General features: G+C 37.8%; 1 non-coding gene across 1 annotated transcript; it reads right to left on the bottom strand.

Annotated features, from left to right (window-relative positions):
* Window positions 1–1,144: 1,144 nt before the first annotated feature.
* LOC121033263 (U6 spliceosomal RNA) lies at window positions 1,145–1,251 on the bottom strand. Its single transcript, XR_005791789.1, has one exon. It is a non-coding gene; the product is annotated as a U6 spliceosomal RNA (small nuclear RNA).
* Window positions 1,252–6,222: the final 4,971 nt, after the last annotated feature.

Raw genomic sequence — 6,222 nt, forward strand, 5'->3', positions numbered from 1 at the left:
ATGCCAGTGCATTTCCCACAATCAAAGAAGACTCAATTATAAAACAAAAAAATGTACTGACAAGTGTTGACTATTTTCAACTATAATCATTTGCCTTTTGGTCACTCATATATTAAAATTATGGCATTGACATATATTGCCTTACTTAATAGATAAATTATCCTTGGTGGCACAGTGACTGATGGAGCTCTAAGGAACTTGCTAGAATGGCATAGTACATTGGAGAAGCCACATTGGCTTTGGGGTCAGGCAGAGCTCAGTCTTAATATGGGTTTTTTCCATATGAGCTGTGTGCCCTCAGGCCATTGTGGAACTCCACTGTAGGTCACCACATTTGTTAATTGGGGATAATATTTATCTCAGGACTTTTTATGAAATGGAATGAAGTATCATGTATAAGTAGCTGTGCATAGTGTCTGAAATCTAGTTAGCACTTACTTAATGTCATGTCTCCCTCTCACTTGCAGGTATGTATCAATTGAGTGCTGCTATAAGCCTTATTTGTAGAGAATGGTAACATAAAGACAAGTTGTAATTGCTCATTATTGATTGGAAAATGGCAAAAGAGTCCCAATAATTTACTTTGTTACTTGACTTTACAATAGATTGAGAAGGGGAAAGGAGAGACTTTAACATGTAGCAATACATCATGGCAATGTTTAGTTATGGTTAAAAAATATAAGATAAGTGATAATTTTGAGTGAAAATGATCAGTTGAAGACAGAGGATGAGCTACGGATTACATTTTCTTTTATTGAGGTGTAACTCACATAACATATAGTTAATAACTTTAAAGTGTACAGTTTAACAGTATTTAGTACATTCCATCACTTCTCTCAGTTCAAAACATTTTCATCACCCCAGGAGAACATCCTGTATCCATTGAATAATCACTCCTCATTCCCCCTCCCCCAGCCCCTGACCACTAATCTTTCTGCCTATGGGTTTGTCTATTCCAGACAGTTCGTGTAAAAGGGATCATATGCTGTGTGATTTTTTGTATCTGGCTACTTACACTTAGCATAATGGTTTTGAGGTTCATCCAAATTACAGCATCCATCATAATGCATTCTTTTCAATAACTGAATGATATTCCATTGTCTATATAAACCACATTTTTATTTTATCTTTTTTTTTTTTTTGGAAAAATATGGGATGCCTCATGAATTTGTGTGTCATCCTTACACAGGGGCCATGCTAATCTTCTCTGTGTCATTCCAATTTTAGTATATGTGCTACCGAAGTAAGCACTAAATCACATTTTTAAAAATTCATTCATCCATTGATGAACATTTGAGTTGTTTCCACATTTTGGCTATTATGACTAATGCTGTTATAAACATTCATGTCCAAGTTTCTATGAGGATATATGTTTTCATATTTTTTGGATATGTATGTAAGAGTGAAATTGCTGGATCATAGGGTAATTATGTGCTTACCTTCTCGAGGAACCACCAAACTGTTTTTCATAGCAGCCACACCATTTTACAACAATAAATGAAAGCTCCAATTTATTCACACCCTCGCCTATGCCTGCTATTTTTCATTGCTAAAATAATTAATAATAATAATAATAATAATAATAATATCACATAGCACCTAGAAATATTTAAAAATGCCCAGTTCACAACATAAATGTACAAAGCATACAAAGAAACAATGCAAGCATGAGCAGGGGAGGGGCAGAGAAAGAGGAAGAGAGAAATTCCCAAGGAAGGTCATGCTGTCAGCACAGAGCTCGACATGGGGCTAGATCTCAGAAACAGTGATATCATGACCTGAGCCAAAATTAAGAGTCAGATTCTTAACCAACTGAGCCACCCAGGTGCCCCAACTTTAAGTGTCTTAAATGTTCACAGGGAGCTGAAGGAAACCATAAACAAGGAACTAAAGGCAATCAGGAGAATGAGGCATGAACAGTAGGGAATATCAAAATAAAGGGATAGAAATTATAAAAGGAACCAAATAGAAATTCTGGATCTGAAAAGTATAGTAGCTGAAATTAAAAATTCATGAGAGAAGTCCAGCAGCAGATTTGTTCAGATCTTTCTGAAAGGATTGACAAACTTCACTATAGGGCAACTGAAACTACCCTGTCTGAGGGGCAGAAAGAAAAAGAATGAAGCAAAAAGAACAGAGTCAAGGAACTTACAGGACATTATTAAATGTATCAATATACACATTATGGGAATCCCATAAGAACAGAGAGAGAAGGGGAGCGGAAAATATTTGAAGAAATAAAGGCCAAAACCTTCCCAGATGTGATGAAAGACATGAATCTACACATCTAAGAAGTTCAATGAACTCCAAGCAGGATAAACTGAAAGAGATATACAATATACAAACTATCAAAAGACCAAAGAGAAAATCTTGAAAGCAGCAAGAGAGAAACAACCTGTAACATACAAATGATCTTTGAGAAGGCTAACAGCCAATTTCTCATCAAAAACCATGGAAGCCAGAAAGCAGTGGGATAACATTTAAATAATGTCAGCTAAGAACTTTATAGCCAGGAAAATTATCCTTCAAGAATGAAAGAGAGATTAAGACATTCTCAAATAAACAAAAGCTAAAAGAATTCCTCACTAGTAGACCCATCCTACAAAGGAAACCTAAAGAGAATTCAGTGTAAAACAAAAGGAACCTAGATGGTAACACAAAGCCATACAAAGAAATAAGATCTCTGTAAACATACAAATAAATAAAAGCTGGTATAATTGTATTATTGGGCTATAACTCCTCTTTTTGTTTCCTAAATGATTTAGAAGCCACAGGCATAAAACAATAATTATATATTTATATAATGGGCACACAACATATAAAGATGTAATTAGTGACAATGACAGCATAAAGGGGGAGATGATGCTTGATAGGAGCAGAGTTGATGTATGCTGTTGAAGCTAAGTTTGTTTCTATCCCATCTAGAGTCATAAATTTAGGATTTAACTCTAACCCCCAGTTTCACTAAAAAAAATAACAAAAAATTATATAGAAAAAAATGAAATAAAAGCCAATCTAATATAAAAGGAGACAGCATTGGAGGAATTAAAAAACAAAAAAATAATAAATATAGAAAACCAAATAGCAAATGGACAGATCTGGAGAGCCTAGCTGGCTCAGTAGGTACAGCATGTCACTTGATCTCGGGGTTGTGAGTTCAAGTCCCACGTTGGGGGTAGAGATTACTTAAAAATGAAATTTTTTTCAAAAAATTGACAGAACTTGGGTGCCTGGGTGGCTCAGTTGGTTAAGTGTCTGACTTCAGCTCAGCTCATGATATCACAGTCCGTGAGTTTAAGCCCCATGTCGGGCTCTATGCTGACAGCTCAGAGCCTAGAGTCTGCTTTGGATTATGTGTCCCCACCTCCCTCTCTGCCCTCCCCTACTCACACTATGTCTCTCTCTCTCTCTCTCTCTCTCTCCTCTCTCTCTGTCTCTGTCTCTCTCTTGAAAATAAACATTAAAAAAAATTTAATTGACAGAACTAAGTCCTTCATCATCCATAATCACTTTAAATGTAAATGGATTAATCTCACCAATTAAAAGGCAGATATTGGCAGAATGGATTTAAAAACATGATTCAACTATATAAGAGACTCAATTTAGACCCAAAGACAAATAAGTTGAAAGTGAAATGATCAGGAAAGATATTCCATTCAAATAGTTACCAAAAGAGCTGAAGTGGCTATACTAATATTAGACAAAGTAGACTTAAGTTAAAAAATTGTTATAAGAGAGAAACAAGGGCATTACATATTGATAAAAGGGTCAATTCATCAAGAATATATAACAGTTATAAACATATATGCAACTAAATAGGTGGAGCCCCAAAACATAAGTAAATATTGATAGAATTGGAGGTAAAATAAACAGTTCTGCATTAACAGTTGAAGACTTCAACACTCCACTTCAATAATGGATAGACCATCCATACAAAAGATCAACAAGGAAACAGAATTTGAACGATATTAAAATCATTTAAAGCTAGGGGCGCCTGGGTGGCTCAGTCAGTTAAGCATCTGACTTCAGTTCCGGTCATGATCTAACAGTTTGTGAGTTCGAGCCCCACATTGGGCTCTGTGCTGACAGCTCAGAGCCTGGAGCCTGCTTCAGATTCTGTGTCTCCCTGTCTCTCTGCCCCTCCCCCACTCATGGTCTGTCTCTGTCTCTCAAAAATAAATAAACCCTAAGAAAAAAAATTTTGATCAATTAAAGCTAATAGACATATACAGACCACTCCACTCACCAACAGCAAAATACACATTCTGAAGTGTACATGGATCATTAAATTTTAAATCAACAATTGAATGCCTGCTCTTTTGATCAGTTGGCTATTGGTAAGAAAAAAATAGAATTACTTATTTGGGTCTTTGTAACTATGGGCAGTCCTTATTTCTAATACTTCCAATGTGCTTTGAAGACAGCCTACAGTACAACATCAAGCACAAACAAGCATTTCCTTGGGTGTGCAGTTTCTTGATGTGCATGAAATCATGTAGAATGATTGTTGATAAGTGTAACATTGTATTTGAACTAAAATTATACTGCTGTTTTCCCACTTGCCAACTTTTTCAGAGGGAGAGATATACTTCTCACATTAGGAACGTGAAAATTCAGTCTTTGACAAGTCCACTGTCTCTACTGATACCAGCATAGTAAAGAGGTCATGAGGTGGGCATCCCTGATCCATCATTCCAGAGTCAAGCCTAGTTAGTGCTTTCTCCTTGAATACCAGGAATTCTGGAGAAGGTGCTCATTTCAGGTATAACTAAAAGGAGGTAAAGCTCTTCTGCACACATGAAAAGGAGAAAAAAATCACTTTCTTTTTTGTTAACATTTATTTATTACTTAGAGATAGAGACAAAACACAAGCATGGGAGGGGCAGAGAGAGGGAGACACAGAATCTGAAGCAGAATCCAGGCTCTGAGCTGTCAGCACAGACCCCGACGTGGGACTCGAACCCAGAGACCGTGAGATCATGACCTGACCCGAAGCCGGACACTTAACCAACTGAGCCACCCAGGCGCCCCCAAAATTAATTTTATTTATTGACATGGAGGTGAACTTGAAAATCTAGGGAACTGACACTATGGTGATGCATGAGGGATCTCACTCCAATCCATTATTATCATCAATCTATTTGTTCATTTCTAACTCCTTAGGCCTGGAGATTTCCCCCTGTACGCTAAATCAAGGAAGTTATGGATTTCAAATTCATTTATTGTGGCCACCAATTACTCCAGCTATTAGTCAACCAACAAAGCAAACTGTAGGAGTCACAACCAGCTGCTCATGCTAACAACAAATCCAGAATATTTGCTTAGTACCTCTATATCAATACATTCAGCTCAATCCAACATTGCTCTACTCCTTATTATCAATAAAATCACTTTCAAACATTTTACTCAGGATTCTTCTGACAATAACTACAAAAAAAAATCTTCATATAAGCCTTTTTACCTAGGTTAGACTTTGTATTCTTCTTCCATGATGTGCAGGTAATGAGTTCAGAGGCAACAAAACATGGTGGGATGGGAATAGCATTCTCTTGCAAACTAATTACCTCAGTGAGAACATACAAAGTCTGCAACAGGGAGGCAGAAGTTCATGGACGTTCATTGTTCTCATATTCATCAGAATCCACTCAAAGATCCCCATTCCAATTCTTAGGGCTCCACGTTTCCCCAGTCAATGTCCTAACTTTTGGTAAAATGTCTGGAGAGGCTGTAGTGTCAACTTGTATTGTTCTCCAACAACTTGAGGGGCGCCTGGCCAACAACTTGAGGGGCACCTGGGTGGCTAGGTCAGTTAAGCGTCTGACTTCGGCTCAGGTCATGATCTCACGGTCCGTGAGTTCGCGCCCCGTGTCGGGCTCTGTGCTGACCGCTCAGAGCCTGGAGCCTGTTTCAGATTCTGTGTCTCCCTCTCTCTCTGCCCCTCCCCTGTTCATGCTCTGTCTCTCTCTGTCTCAAAAATAAATAAACATTAGAAAAAATTTAAAAAAAAAACAACTTGAAAGATAAGATTTGGGTCAAACAAAGAAGTGCGCTCTTTTATAGCTTGGGGTCCAGCCCACTTGCTGGAACAGCTTATGAAAGTTTAATCAACTTGGTGTCCTTGGAACTCTGTGCATAGGAAATCCCTGCCTAGCCTATGGAGCCCCTTTACCCATTAGCACTTGCAAGGCTCTGTCTCCCCAGGGTACTCTCTGGTTCCCTCTC

The sequence above is a fragment of the Herpailurus yagouaroundi genome, unplaced genomic scaffold, assembly GCF_014898765.1.
Source record: "Herpailurus yagouaroundi ecotype Mexico unplaced genomic scaffold, PumYag 142, whole genome shotgun sequence".
NCBI classification, from domain to species: Eukaryota; Metazoa; Chordata; class Mammalia; order Carnivora; family Felidae; genus Herpailurus; species Herpailurus yagouaroundi.